This window comes from Ranitomeya imitator, chromosome 2 (genome assembly GCF_032444005.1).
Source record: "Ranitomeya imitator isolate aRanImi1 chromosome 2, aRanImi1.pri, whole genome shotgun sequence".
NCBI classification, from domain to species: Eukaryota; Metazoa; Chordata; class Amphibia; order Anura; family Dendrobatidae; genus Ranitomeya; species Ranitomeya imitator.
In genome coordinates, this window is record NC_091283.1 from 109543546 (window position 1) to 109568292 (window position 24747).

General features: G+C 42.7%; 1 long non-coding RNA gene across 1 annotated transcript; it reads right to left on the reverse strand.

The window, feature by feature from the left end:
* Positions 1–1661: 1661 nt before the first annotated feature.
* Positions 1662–24267, reverse strand: LOC138667223 (uncharacterized). The gene is made up of 4 exons (XR_011318656.1): positions 24231–24267; positions 7047–7212; positions 3622–3732; positions 1662–3274 (listed from the first exon to the last, which is right to left on the reverse strand). It is a non-coding gene; the product is annotated as an uncharacterized lncRNA (long non-coding RNA).
* Between the last annotated feature and the right edge of the window lie 480 nt (positions 24268–24747).

The following is a 24747-nucleotide window of genomic DNA, read 5'->3' on the forward strand; positions in this document are numbered from 1 at the left end:
ATTTATGTATACATCGGTACTGAGGTTGTAAGTCAGTATACAATGATGATAATAAATAAGCAAATTTAAAAAAACTGACCGTCACATCCAAACATAGATCAAGTGTGAACAGGTGCTGAACCTAGAGTCACCAACTCGTACACAGTCAAATAAATAAGGCAGCACACTGTAGCGCTAAAACGTGCAAACATGAAAGTTAAACTGCATTACTGCACTAGAAATATGAAAAAATGAGAGCGTTTAGCGCATAAATTGGCCAATTCATGTGAACCTGGTAGCCACATTAGGGCATCTCTCTTATACAAGGTCCTAGACTTTCCTTTCCTCGCTGAGAATAAATGTCTTCATCTGAATGGGTACCTGTGAAACCTCTTCCTAGACTAAAATTCTCTAGATACATTTAGTCTAAGAAGAGGTTTCACAGGTACCCATTCAGATGAAGACGTTTATTCTCAGCGAGGAAAGGAAAGTGTAGGACCTGGTATAAGAGAGATGCCCTAATGTGGCTACCAGGTACACATGAATTGGCAAAGTTATGCGCTAAACGCTCTAATTTTTTCATATTTCTAGTGCAGTAATGCAGTTTAACTTTCATGTTTCATGTTTGCATGTTTTAGCGCTACAGTGTGCTGCCTTATTTGATAATAAATAAGCAGTCACATAAAAAAGATAACTCTCCCCAGTCCTAATCAGTAGAACTAACCAGTTCTCTACGTTTCCTTCTTTGGATCTGATTGATTGAACTAAATCAATCTGCATCATAACAATAAGCCGTCATCTGTCATTGACCCACATGTATTCTAACAGAAAGCATCACAGTTACTAACAGCAACCAAATAAATCAAGTCATTTATTCTACAGATCCTGATGCTTTATGATGACAATGTGTTGCAGCAAAGAAATTATCAACTTAAGGAATGTTCATAATATTTACTTAGCTGTCAGTATGAGATCGGCACAATTGGGAGGCCACATTTTAGACAGTACAGCAAGGTGTGTAGCTTTATGAAACCTGTCATCTAATTCATGCTGCCCATGGTGCGGGCCACGTGAATCAGAGTCTGGCTGCACGATTGCAGCCAGATATATTTTTCTTTTAAACACTCTGGTGTTTTAGAAAAATATACTTCAAAGATTCAATATAGAGAGATTATCGGCACTCATAAGTGAAGATAAAAAGGATATTCTTTATTCAAGTCCTTTAAAACATAGTAGCGAGGAGATGAATAGCGGGTGCGGCTGTGCCATTCCTCTCCTTGCTACTCTCATTGCTATTATTTGTGTTAAAGGACTTGAACAAAGAATATCCTTTTTATCTTCACCGTTGAGTGCCGCTAATCTCTTTATTTTGAACTTACTGTTTTGCTTTCTTATATATTAGACCTTAGTGTTGGACGACATCTGCAAGGAGTTTGTATGTTCTCCCTATGTTTGCGTGGGTTTTCTCCAGGTTCTCCGGTTTCCTCCCACAATCCAAAGACATACTGATAGGGAATGTAGATTGTGAGTCCCAATGGGACAGTGATGATAATGTATGTAAAGTGCTGTGGAATATGATAGCACTATATAAGCAAAGCGTAATAAATAAATAATTTAAGCTACAAGACCCACAAGTTGTAATCAAAGTTTATTACGTTTTATTGCCCTATTATCTCCTAAGTTAGCCCTCCGTCTGTTCTCCTCTCCCACCCAGGGAAGAGGGGGTGCTACTGTGCTCCGTAGTACACCAACCCGACAAACAAGGTAACACGAACAAGGGTTAACAGAAAACTCCAGGCATACAAAATATTCACTCACATGTAACAGAGGAATGCACCGGGGTGTGGAGGTAGGGGAATAAACCAAAGTAGAGAAAGATAAGGAACTACCACACATACAAACCAAACAACAGTCACAGATAACTCCTCCAATTCTCCTCATATGTACCCCTCTCACCGTTAGCCATGCAGCAAATGCTAACTCTGACGAGAATTAGAAACAGAGCCCAGACTATAAAAGGAAAATGAGTGGCTAACCGAGCACAGCTGTGAGTACAGGGATTTCCAACATGGCCAATTATCCCCTTTTCTGCCAGAAGAAATAAACCCATTTAAAATGAAGGAGAAATGCTTCTTCTCAGCACCGGAGTAGGAGCAATCAGACGGTACGGTCTTCTGGCTCCACGCTGTTGCGGTAACCCCATGACACCATCCTAGCCTTGTGCAGGTCTACAATATTGTCCCTGGTGTCCTTAGACAGCTTTTTGGTCTTGGCCATGGTTCAAAGGTGGAGTGTGATTGAGTGTGTGGACAGGTGTCTTTTATACAGGTAATGAGTTCAAACAGGCTCAATTAATACAGGTAATGAGTGCAGAGTAAGGAGGGCTTCTTAGAAAAAAAAACTAACAAATCTGTGAGAGCCAGAATTCTTTCTGGTTGGTAGCTGATCAAATACTTATTTCATGCAACAAAATGCAATTTAATTATGTAAAAATCATACAATGCGATTTTCTGGTTTTTATTTTTAGATTCTGTCTCTCACAGTTGACGTGTACCTACGATAAAAATTACAGGACCTCTCCATTCTTTGTGGGTGGGAAAACTTGCAAAATCGGCAGAGTAGCAAATACTTCTCTTCCCCACTGTGTAGATCAGGAGCTCACAGTGCCTTTTGGCTGTAAACTGCTGCCTATGCCACCTCTCCCACTGCAGCATCCCTCATCATAATGTGCATGTGTGTTTTTAAGAGAGGGAGCAAATAACTGTAGGGACCACATCCATTCTCTGAGGCTTTTGTTCTACTGGTTTCTATTTCGATTTTGGCATTTTTTGATGTCTTTTATCCCAGCATGATTTACATCTGACCTTTTGTGTGGCCAGTCCGTGTACCCATGATGGAACCCATTGTACCATATTAAAAGTTAGTGGGGTCCACTGGGCACCACCGGTGTTCATCATAGGGTGGATCTGAGAATGCTTTGTCATTTCCAGTATAGGGAACACATAATGTGAACAAAACCTTAGTTACATGTAAAAAAAAAAAAATTTTGAGATCATGTCACAAGTTAAGGAAATAGTCAGCTTTGTTTAAATACATCAATATGAGTACACTTATTACTTAAGGGGGATGTCTCATGAAGACAAGCCTTGTCCATATTCCCTATTAGGCATGGACGGCACAAGACTGCTAAAACAACGAAAATAGGATGGATGACTCAGATCTGCTATTGCTTGCCCCCGGGAACAATTGGATGAGAAGTTCTCGAGCACAAACTGCTGTTCTGACATGTAAAATTCTGTGCAGGGAAAGAAAAGAGATTCATTAGCAAATGGAAAGTTGGAGCAGAGTCGCACCTTACAAGAAGAGAGAATACATCGTATCAGTTAAAAAACTGCAAGCAAATTGTACAAAGCAGAAAGACAGCGGCTATTTTTTTGCAAAACATACGTTGAAGCAAGTAGAAGGGCAAAGAATTTCAAGAATGCTTGAAGGATAAAGACAGACATCACAAAACCTTGTAGAACTAAACCTATTTCTAGAATTCGTCTATTATGTTATGCAACCGAAAAACGAGAACACAATGTTTAAAAGGGGAAAGCAAATATTTATCGAGGTAGCTATGTACATGTGTACATTACTCACCTCTCCGGGGTTCAGTGCTGGGAGCTGCCTCCTCCGTCCTCGGCCGCTGGGTCCCTCAGCTCCTCTGCGGAAAAGCGATGCCGTGTGAAATGAAATCTACGTTCCATATAACTGTGAAAATGATTATTGGAATTTTCATTGGCAAAACGAATAGATTGCAATAATAACATATTAAGGAATCGCTATTTATGCATGTTTTTACATATTTTCTATATATAAAACTTCACTTTATTTCCCCTTCATCCTATAGCTATATCCTGTAAAACATTGCTGCTATATTTTGATTAAAAAATGCAATTTGGTCATTAGGATTAGGATTTTGGTAAATAGCAGCAGTAAATGTATACTCATCGTGCTTTGATTGGCAGGAACATGTCCTTTCATCTAGGTGTACTCAGCATCTAAGTAAAGAGCCCGAGCCACCTCTTTCACTGGTGACTCATCTTGGTTGTGCTGGCAAATAGATAATAGCGTGTCCCTGTAAAGAACCATTGATATTAATCATCCCACGTCTGGAAAAAATGAATCACCGTTTGTCCTATCTGATATTCCAATTCAATATCCATCCCAGGAGTGCAAGTACTGACAAAGTCATACACCGCTCTCCACAAGGTCTGCTGTGCTTTGCCAATAAAACCTCATTGAAAGAGACCAGACAGGGAATGGATAGCCTGAGTTTATCAACGTATGTTATATTGTTCTTACGATCCTTTGGTTACAGCGATGAGTCAAAGTGAAGATGAGACACTGCGGATCAGAGATTCTTATTTCCTTATCACCAGCACAAAAACTCATTTCTACAGTAACCTGGTAAAAATGCCCTGGCAACTGCAAAACAGGACTGCAACAAAGTGACGTATTCATGATAATAAAAATAATCCTAAAACTCATCCAGCTAAGGCTTTTTATCATATTGTGTACATCTAAAGTAAGCTGAACAGGAACCACTACTGCATTACACTGTTACACACTTGTTCCGGGCTTCACTTCCTTCCCCTGGGTCCAGTGCCCTCTGTTGTGCTCCACATCAAGTTTTACTGCTTGGATCAATGATATCATCTCCCTAGACCTCATTTAATCAGACACCTGTGTGTTGGGATTGAGACTCTAGCTTTATGTTTGGTGTGCTCAATCATCTGTGCTTCTTGTGTCTGTGCTTGCATTCATTCCTGCTGGGTTTTACTCCTTCCATCTGGCTGCTCCTGAGATTGCTGTATGTTCTAAGTCTTTGCTGCCCACGTGCCTTCCCACATCAACCACCAGGGTCCATGTGCCCACCGGGACCCGAGGCTTAGAGAATCCATCTCAGAAGGTAGCCTAACATACTCTAGCAGTGGCCATACTCATTAGATATCTGTTGGCCGAGTGAGAAGGTTTTTCCACCAACATAGAAGAGGATTCTTTACTGTTAGGGCAGTGAGAATCTGGAATTCCTTGCCTGAGGAGGTGGTGATGGCGAACTCAGTCAAGTGGTTCAAGAGAGGCCTGGATGTCTTCCTGGAGCGTAACAGTGTTGTATCTTACAGTTATTAGGTTCTTTAGAAGGACGTAGATCTGGGGATTTATTCTGACGGAATATAGGCTGCACTGGATGGACAAATGTCTTGCTAACTATGTTACTATGTCACTATGAGTGCTTCTCGGCTCAACCAAACATTTATGTATTTTGTATGGGGCAGAGGAGTAAGACAGGCCAGACAACTCTGGAGGTTCATTAGCTGAACTGAAAACAAAAGGATCAGGCATGTTAAAATTGTCTGAACTTTCTCTCCCCCGATATTCAGGGAGAGTCGAGAGACCCTCGTACACATTAGATAGCTACCCAGTCCTGCTGCTAATGACGGGTTCAGCCAATATTATTCTGGTGCTTGGCCTGCTTTAGCTCAGCAATCGCTTGGGTTCATATTAAAATTATACCTTTATCAAGATTGCAATGAGTTTCACCAAGCACCGTGGGCCCTGCCATCTATCCAACTTTGCTGGGTGCTGCAGCAAAACCTGCTGATATTAATACAAACTCAAAAGAATTATTAAATTAATAAACATAAGAACTACCAACTTCATCAACAATATGCCCTAACTTATGATGGCATCATCCCAAAACAGAAGGAAAAACAAGACTTATTTTGCTTTGCTTATGCCGTCTGGCACAGTGAAACAAATGACTGTTTTATTGTTATTGTTTTTGTTTTCCTTTTAATATAATCATTTTAATTGTCATGGTTGCTATGGGTTAAAATAACAGACACTGCAAACCTACCTTGTGAAACATGAACACAGCACTTTTGTACTTCTATTTTACATACTTAATTATCATCTGCTTTATAAGGCCGGTTTCACACGTCAGTGGCTCCGGTACGTGAGGTGACAGTTTCCTGAAATCAATGTGTCACTGCACATGTCAGCGTGTTTTCATGGTCCGTGTGTCCGTGTGCAAAACACGGAGACATGTCAGTGTTCGTGGGAGCGCACGGATTACACGGACCAATTAAAGTCAATGGGTCCGTGTAAAACACGTACCGCACACGGACGCTGTCCGTGTGCAGTCCGTGTGCCGTGCAGGAGACAGGGCTACTGTAAGCGCTGTCCCCCCCACGTGGTGCTGAAGCGGCCATTCATATCTTCTCTCCAGCAGCGTTCGCTGGAAAGAAGATATGAAAAATCCTTTTTTTTTTGTCCTCGTGTTTAAAATAAAGATCCCTGTCCCCACCCCCCTCCCACCCCTTGTGCGCCCCCCGCTGTTAATATAATACTCACCCGGCTCCCTCATAGCGTCCTGTCCTCGCTGCACCTTCTCCTGTATGAGCGGTCACGTGGGGCCGCCGATTACAGTCATGAATATGCGGCTCCACCTCCCATGGGTACAGGGATCTTTATTTTAAACACGAGGACAAAAAAAAAAAAAAGGATTTTTCATATCTTCTTTCCAGCGAACGCTGCTGGAGAGAAGATATGAAAGGCCGCTTCAGCACCAGATGCAGGGGACAGCGCTTATCTCTAGCGCTGTCTCCTGCACGCTCCGTGTGGTACCCAGTTGGCACACGGGCAGCACACGTGTGCTGCACGTGTGTGACACGGATGGCCTACGTGAGCTCACGGAGACACGGATAATTCCGGTACCGATTTTTCCAGTACCGGAATTATCTGGACGTGTGAGACTGGCCTAAAACAGTCAGGCCAAAAAGGTCCCATGAATACAGATAGTTGATGATACATCTTCAACTGTCAACACTATGGCTATTTTTGGTACCACTTGTGGTACCTAATACTATCTGTGAACCATGGTGGTGGTAGTACCATGGTTTTGACCTGGTTTGCTGTATCTGCACCAAGATAGTTTGCAATCATTGATGAAACAATTAATTCTGAATTTTATCAGGAAATTCTTAGCAATAGAGTGCTTTCCAGTAAGTATTTTATCTCACCTCAACGCTGCATTCACAGATACACTGCTCAGTACTGCTGAATCACATCCTCCAAATCGTCGCTGCTTCTGAACATGTTTTAAAGAGAAGCAGGAGAGCAAGAATCCCTGCTGTCTCTGTGTACCGTGTCTGCAAGATATCATAGCAGCTTGTCTCCACCTACAAACTAAAAAACAACTGAACCTTAGAGTCTAGAGACTACAGAAGGAAAACCTACTGAGAAAATTCAGAATACAAATCATGTAATGTACAGAAATAATTTAATTCCTCATATACTATACACACGCACACAACTTATTATGACAAATCTAAATCTAGGGGTATGCTTTAAGAATCTACAAACAACTAACTCCACCTTCTTCATAGCTGACATAACTAATTCAACATTTCCTGGAATGGAGATTTGGACATGCCAACCCAAATGAGTTGAACAGGTCTTCAACGCAGTGATAACTGCAGTGAAACTTAATTTTATGCATCCCAACTATATGGATAGATAAACGCCATGATCTTTAGGAATACACAACATATTATGGTCCTGGATTTTCACAGCAAAATCCAGCTTAAAAATGTTAAAGTTATAGGTGTTGCATATGGGGTACTACTATGTGACCTAATATCGCACCGTATGAACAGGGCAGTAAACCACAACCACCTCTTCCTTGGTCTGAGGGCCCTTGCTCCTTCCAACCATACTGTCACTGTTATTTAAGATAGAGTTGAGTTAACTCTATACATACATGACTCTCCTTGCTCCATCATTGTTTTCTGCCCAATGTATTGTCTTTTTGCACATAATAGGTACCACATTGTTTATTACAATTATAACTTTTCTTTACACTTCTTTTTTTCCTCTTTGCTTTATCATGGTACTTGTCTTTGACATTTTGGACACTATTCTGTCCATCCTTCCACGGAGGCCATTACAGCTCCCATTTGTAGGTTTCAGACATCAGAGCACTAATCTATTCATCTATGTTTCCCCTACAGCACATCTTGCTCACAGTAATTGTAACACTGCTCAGTTTTACGACAGCAGCGCAGCAGTAGGTTTCTTCCTATAGGTGAAGCTTTGGAGATAAATTGTGACTGGATGTTCTTGTGTTTCATATAACTCCTAATTCACCACTGATGCACTGGTGATGTGAAAGGGGACATCCTCATCCTCACTATATATTTTAGATCAAAGTATCAGGTAGCAGATTGTTGCTCACGCTCATCTATCATGTTCCCTCAATTAAGATTTACCTTAAATACCTGCATTCCTTATGAACTTTTTTTTGTGTGTTGTGCTGCTCCTCTGTTAAACCTCCTGAAAATGTATGAATAATTTGATAAGTGGGTGTCATCGTTCCACGTATTGAACGGGAGTGTCTCTAGACGGCCTGCTACTATGATAACTGATTGGACAGTGTTCGATTGCTTACGGACGCCCCCTCCCCAACTGGTAGCACCCAGTTGTCAAACAGTTCATAAAGTTGTAGCATGTACAATGGTGAAATGGTGCAGTGTAAATTCTATAAAAAGTTGCTCCAGAATGTCTTTATTATAATTTTATTAGACGAGCAGTGAGAATAGAGTCTACAGGTTCTCTCTGACTTTTATATTTTGCAGCATACAGCACATTTTGGAAAATCCATGTATGTAATTACTTGAGGATGTTCTAACACTGAACAAATATTTTATTTATTTGATTCACTTATATAGTACCATTATTTCCATATCCCATTGCCAACATCATCATCACTGCCCCATTGGGCCTCACATCTACATTCCTTATAAGTACGTCTTTGGAGTGTTGGAGAAACTCCAATCACCAAAAGAAAACCCACAGAAATACGGGAAGAACATAAAAACTCCTTGTAGGTGCTGTTCTTGGTAGGATTTGTCCCCAACACACCAGCTCTGAAAACCAACAGTGCTAACCACTGAGCTACGGTGCTAACCACTGAGCCACCATGCTGCCCATATCAGACTATCCATCTGACAATTAGGAAATCTTTTTGTTCATGTCTACCAAAGCAAAGTTTACATTGGAGAGTGAGCAGATACTTGTACCTTTGATGTCCGTGGTATGCAGAAGATCACTTGCGGTTACATGAGGCTTATGTAGGTTACAAATTAAATGAACCAAAGGATTCCTAGGGTGATGATTCACATAGCGTAACAATAACAGTCGGCACTTCTCTTATGTCCTAGCTTCCACATAAATGTGATTTGGCCACAATGCCCCAATCTTCACTGCCTTTAGATATATTAAGATAACATTAAGTAATTTGGTTTCCCGTACAAGCAACGACGTAGCGTAAGGTACAGGACATTTTCCTTTACATATCTGGCTATGTTGTTACTTATATTTCTATTGTCTCGTTCAACGCCGCAATTTGTGTTCTCTGCCCAACATTAAATTTTAACCAGTATATGCCCACGTAATGTAAAGTATCAAAATGTACTTAGGGAAGGTAAGTGCATCCATAATCAAGCTGATAGTTTACTTAGCAGTTAGTGAGAAATATTCAGCCCTTCAGACCCTCCATGCTCGCTAATAACACATCTTCGATTGTGTTCATTAAATGGAGATTTTACAGCGTGATTAAAACTCCCTGCGTTGGACAACAGGTGCTTCCAGAACAGAGCCCTTATTAGCATATTTTTGCTAAGAGATTACATAGGTGATGTTCCAAGCTGATTAATTGAATAAAAGCACATGGAGAAGACACCCATTCATAATGAGAGGACAGAATCCACCGAACTACTTAATAACCTGCGAAAGGCTGGCGGCGATCAGTGAACCCTGTAATGGCAGAAGAAAAACAAGTGTTGCTCAACCGCGAGCATGGAAACTGCCGGACGATTTTTGTGTTTGGGCAGTGTTTGTTTTTATTGTAGCCGAGATGGAAGATGAGACGAAAACAATAATTAGAGAAGAAGGTGTGGCCCTTTATAGTAAGACAGACAATAGTACCACATTACATTAGGGAATTACTTACATCATCTTGTTCCTATTTCAGTCCAAGTTCCCCAGGGAAAAAATAGAACTGGTGATTGAAGTTCAATGTGATTTTATAAGCAGTCAGGTTGGGCAATTGAGACAGCTTTATTTTATATTTATTTACTATGTGCCAAATGATTACTCAGCACCGTACAGGTTGGGTATACCGGGAAAGCAGGTGGCTGGGACTGGATGTGCTGTAACTAAACAGTAATGTTCTAGTCTTAGGCTACGCTCACACAAGACCATTATCCATCCAGGTGCTGTCCGTGAGAACAAAACTGACAGCAGATTACAGTCTCACGTTGGTGGGATTTAGACATTCACATGTCATATGTTAACGACGTGTACTCATAACTTACCCACAATTCCACTCTCTGGGAGGTGAGTGGGCGTGGGGGGTCTTCGCCGTGCGATATATCAATCGCATTAAAAACTATGCATGCATTTGCATTATACTTATGCATATAGATTCCTGTCAGAGAGGAAAGATACTCATTTACATCACTGCCATGGAATGCTACAGATCTCTTGCAACGGCAGGAAAGAACCATTGTAACTTAGTAATTAGAATATACCGTCAGGCTGATTTTTGTATTTTTGAAATATTAAAGAGGTTTTACATTTACTTTTATGTCCATAGGCTCGTGCTATGAAAATAAACCGGTACTCACCTTCCACTGGTTACAGGGGTTGCACAGGGTTTATCAGGAAAATCTGCAGTTACTCTATGTGACTGCAGACTTGTGAATCTTCGCATAGCATGCAGCACACATTGTCAGGATTCTCTGGTGCCAGAGACGAGACCGAGTAGTCGAGTGACCACACGTATGCAATATGCATGCTCCGGGCCACATTCCAATTAGACATTAACGTCCCTGTTCAATTTTAGACTTGTAAGTCTAGTTGGAATGTGAACCAGAAAACATGAAGAAAAAGTACATGCATATAACAGGGATCACCCAAACCGATAAGAGTGTCAAAAAAGCTTTATTATAGAAAAAAGTTGGAATGTGATCAAGAGTATGAATATCATACTTGTGGTCAAACGACCACTCGGTCTACCTACTGGCATTGGAGAATCCTCACAGATTCACAAATCTGCAGTCATGTAGGGGGGAGGCTGGGAAGAAGATGTTGTGGCAACAAGCAGGTTGTGACTATGCTGTTGAATTTTATATACAGGGTGGGCCATTTATAAAGTTGCATCCAAAATGGCCGCCATTGTCACCACCCATCTTGAAAAGTTTTCCCCTTCCCATATACTAATGTGCCACAAACCGGAAGTTGATATCACCAACAATAGTGATGAGCAAGTGTACTCGTTGCTCGGGTTTTCCCCAGCACGCTCGGGTGACCTCCGAGTATTTATGACTGCTCGGAGATTTAGTTTTCATTGTGGCAGGTGAATGATTTACAGCTATTAGCCAGCTTGATTACATGTGGGGATTCCCTAGCAACCAGGCAACCCCCACATGTACTTAGCCTGGCTAGTAGCTGTAAATCTCCGAGCAGTCATAAATACTCGGAGGTTATGCGAGCGTGCTCGGGAAAACTCGAGCAACCTTGCTCATCACTAATCACCAACCATTCTCATTTTATTTAGGTGTATCCATATACATGGCCCACCCAGGTGTATCCATATAAATGAGCGTCCAGAGAAAACAGAAAAGGTGGCACTCACCCAGCGATGTAAATGAAAAAGTCCTTTATTTATCCATACATTAGGATGCGGACATGCCTTTCGGGCTGCAGTTTAAACGAGAGGTGCAGGGAGGGAGCCGGATGACGGTGAGTGCCACCTTTTCTGCTTTCTCTGGACGCTCTTATATGAATTGCTGCTTGGTTGTGCACCACTATGCGATATTAGTCCACGGATTGTCTGTCTGCCACATGAAACTTTGTTTATTTGCAGCGATTTGCCCATCTCAACTACCATCGGAAACCATTCATCCTGGTGCCGTCATACTTTTTTTTTGTATCCATATAAATGGTCCACTCTGTATATTGATGTGTGATAATGATAAAGTAATGTTATATTTTATCTCTATGGCGACTGTTGTATGTTCGATTCTCCTATGAGCTATGCCTATGGCCGTCCCTGGGAAAGCGGAAGGTCTGTCCACCCTGGGAACCACGTCTGGTTCTGTTAATGTTTAGCCTTGTTCTCCTTCAAGAACTTGCACTTGATGAGTCCCAGACTCTGACTGCCTGTAACAAGGAAAACATTTTCTATAAAACCTCAGCTAACCCCTCCCAAACTGTGGGATAATCCCAACACTATTATCTATCTAATCCCTAGTGTAGTGCAAACTGTATCCCTACTTACTGTATGGTTTCTCTAGTGGACAGACCTCCCAGGGACGGCTGTAGGCATAGCCTGTAGGAGAACCGAACACACAACGCCGGCCATAGGGATCAAATATAACATCACTTTATCACACATTAATATATAAAAACAACAGCATCATCACAACTCCCCTGTTGCCACAACATCCTCTTCATCCCAGCCTCCCCTACAGTCACATAGAGTAAAACCTGGATAACCCCTTGAAGCAATATCTATGCAGCTGACACCAGTCTTTGTTCATGGTCTGCAGTTATCTCTGGGCCCATGGATTGCATTTCTTAGCCTCACCTGCCTATTAAGCAGTAAAAAACAGGCAGCACCCGGCCGGCATCCATGTGCTTTTTTTCCACAGGGCCATTGACTTGCATTAATGACTTTGATCTGCAACATAGAGAAAAGTAGGACACGTCTGGAGTTTTTCTATAGAGAATCGTCTGCAAAAAATGTATGCGTAAAAAAACACAACAGACGTACAAAAAATAGAGGGATGCATGAAAAAGCCATAGTTGTGATTCATTTATTTTTCCCTAGGCTTAGGGATATAAAACATTTTTAATTTGACACCCAAATTTAATATCCATATCATTTGATAAATACAATTTAATAAAGAAAAACTAAATTTCTGGTCAACTTCTGGTCCTAAATATGATTTCTGTGGTTGCTTTACAATAAGAGTACTTTAGCTGTGCATGCCCGAAATATAAATGAGGGAGCCGAATTCCAGCAGAAGTGCAGCTAGAAGTGATAATGATAAACAGTGACTCATATAAGCCAGATAGAGGCTTTTAAGTAAAATTCAGAATACAGAACAGATAACAAAAACTTCCTGACTTGCAAAACACTTGTGAGACTTTTTTCTCAAAAAAAAAAAGTAAACTGTGTTGTAGATGGACCCTGGTCCTTTGTAGATAATCAGTAGTGTCCCTATAAGGAAAGGTGATAAGACTGAAGTATTGCTGAACATCGCCAGCAAGCGGATATGGCTTCGGAGTGTTAAAAAGTGATAAATTGTAGCAAGCATGTGTTCTAAACTGTGCACTGTTCTTCCTTGTTTTACTAAAAAAAAAAAAATACTGACACACTTAAATATTTCCTCTCTTCTTCAAAATCTTGGCAAATGAATGAGTTTTAAACTATTTAGAAACAAAACTAGTTAAAAAAAATAAAAAACTTTTATTCCTTTGTGTCTCTTTCTCCAGTTCTCTGAATGCAGCTAAATTCGGTGGGTCCCCAGGCCCCCTTGTCTTAGGCTGAATTCACACACCCCTGTGAGTGAGATTTACCAGCTGAATTAAGCCGACTAATTTTTTTTCTCAGGTGTCATCCTAGTTGCATGATTTTTTTCTTCTATTGAAGACTTTCTGAATTTTTTTTACAAAGTCTGTCTTCCGCGTGTAACTATTATACATAGATCACCAAAGACTTTAAGGGCTCATCTCCACTTGTGTGAGAAAAAAACGGTCCGATTTACGGACCGAAAAAACTGATGTAACGTCTGCGAGTGCCATGCGAGTGCCATGCGAGTGTCATGCGAGTGTGATGCAATTTTTTTATCGCAACATCCGTATGACATCCGTATTGCTGTCCGATTTTTACGCACGGGTCTCCTTAGAAAAGCCGGCAATTCAGCGCAGAGTACAGTAAAATCACACTGACAGGTTAGATTAGAGTAGATATATACACATAGAATAGGTATATACACATATATATATGTCAGGGAGACACCTATATATATATATATTTATATTTCATCCAGCGCGATATAGCAGAAAGCCGGTAATTCAATTACCGGCTTATGCTTTCTCCTTCCTAAACCCGACATGATATGAGACCTGGTTTACATACATTAAACCATCTCATATCACCATTTTTTGAGCAACTACAATTTTCTTTTCTGAAAGCTGTTGTCATCAGAGCTTTATATCCATATTTTTCAGTATTTGATCAATGTGTCAGCTTTTGCCATCAGTGTTTCGGCAGTTATTTTCACTGATGAATAGTAAATTGCAAAGCTTCTATCCACTGCAGTGTTAAAGGGGTTTTCCGTTCTGGCTATAAGTCTGCAGTAACTCTATATGACTGAAGGATTGTGTATCCTTACATCGCACCCACTGCATGCTAGGAGGATCCTCTGGTGCCAAGAATGGTGGGCGCTTGACCACAAGTATGTGCAGACTAGATGGGAGACGCCTCGCATCTATTCAGAATGTGGCCGGGATTATGCAAACCACATGCTTGCAGTCATATGACCACTAGTGTCATGACTCTGTTGTCGGGTGACCCAGGACCATGGCCTCCTTCCCTGTCCCAAATGCTAGGGAGGCCCTAGTTTGCCCTGTTCCCCAGGTTACTTCTGATGGTGAAGAGGCCGGGGCCACGTACCTTGCTTTAGATCCTGAATCCGATCTCAGTCTGTGCCCGTCCCCATCCAGGGAAGAGGGGAGTAGTTGTGTACCGTAATACACCAACCAGACTAACAAAGTAATATGAACAGGGATAAAGGAAAATACGAATCACACAAATATACACACATAAACAACAGAGGTAAACACCGGTGAATGGAGGATGTGGTTAAACCAAAGTAGCAGAAGAAAGGGATTAGCACACATTCAAAACCTAGCAACAGCCACAGATAAATCCACCGAACGCCTTCCTCCAACAACAACCACCAGCAACCTCCAGCCATGCAGCAAAAGCTAACTTTGACAATGGGTGCTAGCCAGAACACAGATTATACAGGAGATGGGAGTGGCCAACAGTGAACAGCTGAGAGCCTTAATGCAGGAAAGCTTCAAGTAGCTCTCAACTGAGCAGATTAACCTCTGCAGTGCTAAAAGAAATATACACTGTTTAATATGAAGGTGAAATGCTTCTAATTAGAGCAGGAGTAGGAGAAATCAGACGCTGCGGTCTTCTGGCTCCTCTCTGTCATGGTAACTCTGGTAAAGTCCTGACTCCGGTGCCGGAGAATCCACATAGCGCGCAGTGTGTACAATGTGAAAATTCACAAGTCTGATGTCAAACAGAGTAACTTCAGAATTCTGGCCTAATACCGGACAACCCCTTTAGTCATGACCTGCATATGGATGAAAACCTTTTGGGTCCCTCTATGCTCCAAGGCCCCAGTTTGACTGCAGCACCTACACTCATGTGTATGAAATTCATGATTCACTGCATGCTACTGTAGTAACGTTGCCCAGTTTCTCTGTCATATTTAATTTTATACTGTCTAATTCTAGGTAATAATAAACCTTTCCCATTGTTTTCTAAACAGCAGTTATTGTTTCAAGAAGCGGCTTGTCTGTCCCACCCCATTGCTTATGGGGAGCTAGGAGGAGATGACTTTTGGCAGTGCATGCCTTTGTCAAAGAACTACCTTACGTGTAAGGCCAGCTTATGGGATTTGACTCATCAAAGTGCACCCCCTACCCCTGACTGTCCTGATCTCGCTCCTTACACCCTCGGCAAATAGTGGATTTTGCTGACAGAAAGTCACTGCAATCCAGGCAATTATAGTATCACATGGGGACTATTGAGACAAAAGGCTATATTTGTAATACAAGGATGTCTCGAGTCTGCCAGATCAGGAGGTGTTTTCTGTTTTCCGGTAGTTATGCTTCATACTCTAGGTTACATATCTGACATGCTTAAGCGCTTAGTCATCTACTGCCTGCACTGGTCAAAATACTTTACTCCTTCAGATCAGATCATCTTTCGACCCACATAAAAATTCCCTACCCTAGATGATAACATTTGCTATCAAAGGTTGTGTCAGCACGATGATTAGATGGGAAACACGCGTATGAGGCATGATCTGACCCGGCAAGGAAATTACGAAACAACAATTACTACTGGCATTGAAGTAACTTCCCCACATTTGTCTCAGTTCTATCCACATTACCTGGAAAACTAGTTACAGAGGACCTTTCATTGGATTTTGTTTTATTTAAATTGAGTACTTCCTCCAATTGGGGCTGTTTCACTAATTCTGGAAAAGTTTTTTTCTTTTTTCTGAGCCCATCCATCCGAAAATTATTGTAAAAAATATGCATCTTTTTAATCCAACCAACTGAGGGTGCACCACAGAATTTTTGACATAGAGGAGAAAAAGCACACGCCCTAAGAGAAGTTCTGTGGTATGTGCTCAATTAGTTGATGGGTAAATTTACACCATGATTACCAGGGGATATAACTGTGGAACAGAGGGGCACAGAAAATAAAAGATAAAACCGTTTTAGAGTCAGTGGAGTAGCGGCAATTGAACTCAGTTTGCAGAGAAACATATGCCCAAAACAATATATAAATATAAATAAATGTATATCCTTTATTAATGACATTAATAAAAATCGAAATAGTTGAAATGGGAAAGATCATAGACATAATTGACATGGGAAAATATGTTAAGTATATTTGCAAGGAGCCTGACTATTACATTACAAAAGTGATGCCTGGACTGTGTAGCCACAATCAAACCATAAATGGGGTGAAATATAGAGAGACAAAAGTAAAAGCACACAACCAAAAAAGGTAAGTATAAAAAATTAAGCCATTTAGCAAGAAATACATAAACCCATCTGTAGGGAAACACACCACACGCGCGTTTCACTAATGCTTCATCTGGGGCATCCTCAATAAGAGACAGGGATTTCATTATTTTCTACTGGGCTAAGCAACTATCAGCAGGTAGTTGCTGTGGAGACATGGGGGGGTCGGCGGGCACCCCAATCCGCTAGCCAAAACCGCATGGACCAGGGATTGTCCTGCCGAATGCCCACTCTCCTTTTAACGTGGGCATAATGCTGTTCAGATAACACAGGATGAGGGTAAAACAGTGTGGCAATGCTTTAATGAACCACAAAAAAGGCAGATAACACGCAAAACAGTCCCAAGACGATACCCAAGATGGTGCACATTACAGAGTCTCACCATTCCACTGACACGCCGGGATAATAGCAGCTGTTACTTCAGAGCTTCCAGAGTTGACTAGCCCACTTATGGCACACACACAGAGAGGAGGTAACGACAAGCTTAGGAAGATGACAGTCCATCGAGGTACAACGCCAGCTGACCTGAGGGTGACAACCTGGCTTCTCCAAACATCTCCATGGATCCAGGTGACCATCGGGTCCTGATCTTGGGTTTTTCCAAACATATCCATGGTTCAGCGATGGTCAATGGAGCAGATCTGTATTCTTCAAACTGAGGCCGAAGTTCCGTAGGTTGAAATCCTGTAGAATAATAAATCTGTGTCCCCTGTGGTGGAGTCATATCTTGGCTGCTGTGCTGTGTCTGGTCCTTTGAATGTCTTGGCTGAATCTCTGGCTGTCTCTCAGTCTCTCTGTCTCATAGAGGCATATCATCTCTTTTTATGTTTAATGCAGCGCCCCAGAGTCCTGGTCACTGCAGTAATGTCGTTCTTCCACCAGGGGGAGCGATGTTACGTCTGATGGCACCAAAGGAGTTCACCCTGCCAGGTATCACAGCCACACACACACTTCACACGCCAGCCACCAGGGGGAGAAAAAGGTTCTATCTATTAGGCCACTCCTCACACTTGGGTAAAACTGGGGGTTGGTTAGGAAGTCAGGCAGAAGGAGTCAGGAAGTAGAAGGAGTCGGAGCCAGGAGGAGGAGAGGAGAGGAGCAGACTGGGCTCGGCCCAGGAAAGGGAAAGAAAGACACGGAGCTGCGCCTGCAACCCATGCGGCAGCCTCCTAAGAAAGGACAAGAAAGGAAGTGTGCCGTAGTGAGTGAGCACAGAAGTCATAGCAACAGGAGTGAAACATCAGTGGGAGACCAGCTAGAAGCAGGCTGCCTCCATCTGAGCGCAGATCCGGTGGCCGGAACACCGAGGGAGTAATAGACTCTACGCTTTACTTCAGAAGCCGGCAGGGCAGTCAATTCCAAGTTGGCTGTCCGACCTAAACACCTAAGCAGACAAGGTGGCAACGTGGAGGAGGGGCGACGCTAGGGTCCCTATAAAATAGCCTCAGGCCACCACCGTCATACGGGTTATGTCCTATCCATCTGAGGGACAGAGAGAGAGAAGTAACAAGAGTGAGGACCTTATGGTAGCTAATGCAAATAGGGACCTACTACATTACTGTGCGCAAGGGGAAGGCTACTGATTTCCACCTGGATAAGGGGACTCTGGAATTGCCATCAGACCGGCCGGACTCTGCCTACCCTGTCATCCGGCACCCTGGACTGTGGCTGCTGAAACCTTCAGTAAAGGTAAAGAGACTGCACCCATTGTGTCCTCGTTATTTGCCGCACCTTGCACCATCCACCATGACCATCTACACTTCTGGGAAGCCTGGAGACATACTTCACCTGTGGGAAGGTATACCATCTAGCTGCCATTCCATCACCCCAGCGGACCCCTAAGCAGCGTCGGTCACCCTGACCGAATACCACAGGTGGCGTCACGAACACTACCGTTATTGTTATGAACAGGTAATTCAGAACCACAATGGACCTTGAAGTTCAGAGCACACAAAGTAACCTGACAATTACCAAAAACATAGGACGAGCTCTGAGACGTGGGAACTCTGCTGACCGCAATTCCTAATCCTATCACACCACACTAGAGGTAGCCGTGGATTGCGCCTAACGCTCCCTATGCAACTCGGCACAGCCTGAGAAACTAAAAATGCAAAGTCCAATAGTAGAGAAAACACACATCCGCACTGCTCAAAGGTCCAACTCAGTGACCGTATTATAATATCGGTCTAGCACCACAGAAAGTGATACTGGCTGTATGAATCCTTTACACCTGAATCAACGGGGTGCTGCTGCCAGGAAAAATGTGTGCAGAATCCAAATGGCAAAAAAGAAAAAGTAGGCGCGCACTTACCCTGTTGCGGTGAATATCACTTTATTAGGACATATAAACAAACGGATAGCAGGGAGGGATAGGGTCAGCCACGGACAACGATCGTTTCGTGCTCTACGGCAGGGGTCCCCAACTCCAGTCCTCAAGGCCCACCAACAGGTCATGTTTTCAGGATTTCCTTTGCATTGCACAGGTGATGCAATTATTACCTGGGCAAGACTAAGGAAATCCTGAAAACATGACATGTTGGTGGGCCTTGAGGACTGGAGTTGGGGACCCCTGCTCTACGGCACTTCAACGGGTCCTAATGCTGAGTGGAACAGGAAGGAGTTTTATAGACCCATCTGGATCCCAGACTCCTCCCCCTGGACTCCAAACATAAACAGTGTTACATTTAAAACAAAATGGTATTAAAAACAACAATAATAATATAGCACATGCTGAGAACTACAAATAAACCGAATACAGCTTTTAGAAACCAAGATTGAGACACTTTTATAAGAAAACCGACATGTCGACTTTGTCATTTAAACCAGATGGTCCTGCTGCGTCTGCGCGCAGGATCCATCTGGCTTCTCTGCGCAGCAGGAGGCGGCGCAAATCCCCTCCTCCCTCAGGCAACGAGACCCGCTCCAAACCCGCAAATCTTAGTACTTGGGCATCTCCTGCATGGCAAGTGTGTAGATGGTCTATTAACCTTGGAGCTCCTTTCCCTGTTCTAATGGAGTAAAAATGCTCCCTAATCCGAACAAACAGTGGGCGGAAGGTTTTGCCAATATAGAAGCGTCTGCATGGACAAAAAAGAACATAGACGACATGGGTAGTCCTGCAAGAAATAAAGTCCCGTACAGTGTGCTGGATATGACCTACTCTAATTCTATTACCTGTATGATGGTACTTGCAGAAGTTGCAACCCCCGCATGTGAAGTTGCCTTTAGGGATACTATCTGTGAGCCAATTATTTTTGGTAGTGACAAAGCGGTTGCGGACTATGCTGTCTCTAATGTTTGTACTGCGACGGCTAGCAAAGAGAGGTCCCCTATCTATTATTTCTTTGAGGTCAGTATCTTGACGTAAAATACACCAATTTTTACGTATGACGGTTCTGATGTGGTTGTCAAGAGGGCCAAACTTAAAACTGAAGACAAACTTTTTTTCTTCTTTTTGTCTTTTTTTGGAGGTGGTGGAAAACCTTCTTTTAAAGGAAAAACAAGCTTTGGGTGAAATACAGGGCTGGTCTGATGTGATTGTCCGTAGTGCGGATAAAGGTGGCAACGTGGTGCTGCTTACAAGAGAATATTACAAAACAGAGGCATTGAGACAGTTGTCAGATGATACAACGTATTTGAAGCTTAAGGGGGACCCTACGGTAAAATTTAAAAATCTCTTGCGTTCGTTGCTAAGAGATTTTGTGGATAAAAAGGTGTTTTCTTGTAAACAGGCTGAAAAGCTACTACCGGATTTTCCGAGACGCCCACATTGGTATCACATACCGAAATTACACAAATCAGTGGAAGCCCCCCCTGGCCGTCCCATAGTGTCAGGGGTTGGTTCGTTAAATGAGCCTATCTCCTCTTACATCGACTGGCTGCTGCGCCCCCTGCTGTTGGATGTCCCTTCGTTTATTAAAGACACGGGAGACTTTCTGAATGTGATTAAGGATTTTGAATGGCAGGAGTCATATGCTCTGACTTCGATTGATGTCGAAAGTCTTTATACACGTATTCCACAAAAGTTGGGGGTGGAAACAATTAGAAGTATTTTGGAGAATACTCCCACTGGTCATGACACTGTGGAGTTCATTTGTGATGGACTCTCGTTCATTTTAGAACACAATGCTTTTTCTTTTGACGGCCAGTGGTACCTGCAGACGGTGGGTACCGCTATGGGTACCCCCGTCGCATGTACCCTGGCAAACCTCTTTCTTGCGAGGTTTGAGGAGGAATATATTTATTCCAACAAAAACCCATTTCTTCGACATATCAAGCTATATGCTAGGTATGTGGATGACATGTTCATGGTGTGGGATGGGCACCAGGATGCCTTCACGGAGTTCGTGAGGTACCTGGGGACATCCAATACCATGAACATGGGGTTTACCTCGCAATTTGGAGGCACCAACTTGGTCTTTTTGGATGTCCAGTTACGCATTGAGGACGGGGGGATCTCCACTAGAGTATATCGTAAACCCTCGGCATGTAATTCTTTATTACATTATAACAGTGCTCATCCGCCATACATGAAGGGATCTCTGCCCTATAGTCAACTTCTTAGGGTTAAGAGAATCAATAGTGATCCTGCAGGTTTTGCGCAGCAGTCAGTCGATTTGATTGGAAGATTTAAGAAACGTGGGTACCCCCCATCTATTTTAAAAAATGCCTACGATAAAGCAGCAGCCACGGATGTTTCCACCACCTCCAAAAAAAGACAAAAAGAAGAAAAAAAGTTTGTCTTCAGTTTTAAGTTTGGCCCTCTTGACAACCACATCAGAACCGTCATACGTAAAAATTGGTGTATTTTACGTCAAGATACTGACCTCAAAGAAATAATAGATAGGGGACCTCTCTTTGCTAGCCGTCGCAGTACAAACATTAGAGACAGCATAGTCCGCAACCGCTTTGTCACTACCACAAATAATTGGCTCACAGATAGTATCCCTAAAGGCAACTTCACATGCGGGGGTTGCAACTTCTGCAAGTACCATCATACAGGTAATAGAATTAGAGTAGGTCATATCCAGCACACTGTACGGGACTTTATTTCTTGCAGGACTACCCATGTCGTCTATGTTCTTTTTTGTCCGTGCAGACGCTTCTATATTGGCAAAACCTTCCGCCCACTGTTTGTTCGGATTAGGGAGCATTTTTACTCCATTAGAACAGGGAAAGGAGCTCCAAGGTTAATAGACCATCTACACACTTGCCATGCAGGAGATGCCCAAGTACTAAGATTTGCGGGTTTGGAGCGGGTCTCGTTGCCTGAGGGAGGAGGGGATTTGCGCCGCCTCCTGCTGCGCAGAGAAGCCAGATGGATCCTGCGCGCAGACGCAGCAGGACCATCTGGTTTAAATGACAAAGTCGACATGTCGGTTTTCTTATAAAAGTGTCTCAATCTTGGTTTCTAAAAGCTGTATTCGGTTTATTTGTAGTTCTCAGCATGTGCTATATTATTATTGTTGTTTTTAATACCATTTTGTTTTAAATGTAACACTGTTTATGTTTGGAGTCCAGGGGGAGGAGTCTGGGATCCAGATGGGTCTATAAAACTCCTTCCTGTTCCACTCAGCATTAGGACCCGTTGAAGTGCCGTAGAGCACGAAACGATCGTTGTCCGTGGCTGACCCTATCCCTCCCTGCTATCCGTTTGTTTATATGTCCTAATAAAGTGATATTCACCGCAACAGGGTAAGTGCGCGCCTACTTTTTCTTTTTTGCCATTTACAGCCTGAGAAACTAACTAGCCCTGAAGATAGAAAAATAAGCCTACCTTGCCTCAGAGAAATTCCCCAAAGGAAAAGGCAGCCCCCCACATATAATGACTGTGAGTAAAGATGAAAATACAAACACAGAGATGAAATAGATTTAGCAAAGTGAGGCCCGACTTACTGAATAGACCGAGGATAGGAAAGATAGCTTTGCGGTCAACACAAAAACCTACAAAACAACCACGCAGAGGGGCAAAAAGACCCTCCGCACCGACTAACGGTACGGAGGTGCTCCCTCTGCGTCTCAGAGCTTCCAGCAAGCAAGAAAAACCAATATAGCAACCTGGACAGAATATATAGCAAACAAAAGTAACACAAGCAGAACTTAGCTTATGCAGGCCACAGGAACGATCCAGGAGGAAGCAAGACCAATACTAGAACATTGACTGGAGGCCAGGATCAAAGCACCAGGTGGAGTTAAATAGAGCAGCACCTAACGACTTAACCTCATCACCTGAGGAAGGAAACTCAGAAGCCGCAGTACCACTCTCATCCACCAAAGGAAGCTCATAGACAGAACCAGCCGAAGTACCACTCTGGACCACAGGAGGGAGCTTGGCCACAGAATTCACAACACGTTATCTATGAACTCTCCTTTTTTATTGGGCACCCCTCATAGGGCCACGGTCCGGGTCGGGCCACCGTGACATCCTCGCTGAGGGAACTGAAGGACCCGGTACCAAGTACCCCATTGCCCTTACGTGGGGGCGATCCATTTAACAAGTGTCCTTCAGTCCAGCATCACAGGTAAGGGGAAGAATAGCCGTGTTTGATTATGTAATCCATTTGCATACATTTTTCTCCTCTGTTTTAGAAATCAACAAACTATCTGGTCTAGAGAATGTATAATTAGCATATCAGCAATCATCACTGTAACATCATTCTGACAGATGTTGATTGACAACGGCCTCCCGCTGCGTTAGGCTGAGTCAGCTGTCAATCAACATAATGTTGGCAGTGAAACCACGCCAATAGTGCAGAGCTGAAGTGAAGGAACCTCTCTGTCAATGTGACGTCACAGGAAACAGGAGAATCACCACTAAGAGCAGTCTGTCACCCCTCTGAGCCAGGAGACATCGCACGGCAGAACAGGCAGTTAGTTATTGAATACTTTCCAATAAGGGCATAGCCCCATAGAAAAATGAGTGAAAGACCCCCAATAATCCCTTTAAGAAACTCAGCATCTTTTCACTTTGACTCTATTGCTCAAGTGAAATGTTTCATTCCTGTTTTATATAATACCATTCATTGGCATTTGTTTGGGCAGGATAACACCGTGTAACATACGGCTACGATAATGTAAAACAGTCAGTGCAACTTCCTCTAAGAGAATATGAAAAAATGGGTGAAAGATGCAAGAAAACATACTCAGCAGCTGAAATCCCTCAGACTGTGACGATGACACCTGAACAGGGAACACTGGAATAAGCTTAAAGCAAAGCAGCAAGTGTCACAATGGGGGGCGAAGTTAAATAACCCACATACGTAGAATATCATTGTAAAAGCGGCTTGTTCTGCGCCTACCTTACTTTCCTCCAGGCTGACATTGCGTGATGTGATTGTACAGGTGACGCTGCAGTCTGACTAGGTGTATGCTAATGTGCAGATTACAACAGAATTTGGACTATTATGAGCAAAAATAATTCAGATGTTTTATCGTTCACATTTACCCCGGTGTTTCTCAGCAGTTTCACAGTAACAAGGTGGAATGCAGGGTGTTTCACTAGAACTGTAAATTCCGGCTTACGGCACCCTTCTCCCTGCTGTGCTAAAGACAAAACAAAGTGGGAAAACGCACTGCAATGTCAATGCTCAGACACAGGAAATTTGTGATAATCTCATCAATGTTTTAATGCTATTGTTAAACAGAATGTCAAACAGAGGTTTTTAGGACAAATGTTAAGTCAACATGATGGAAACATTTTCATTGAATATTAAAGGGGTTATTAATGTTTTTTTAAACTACTTAGTATGAGTTAAAATTACAAGAAAGTCATATTCACCTAAATTATCCTAAATGATCCTCTACTGCACCCATTTA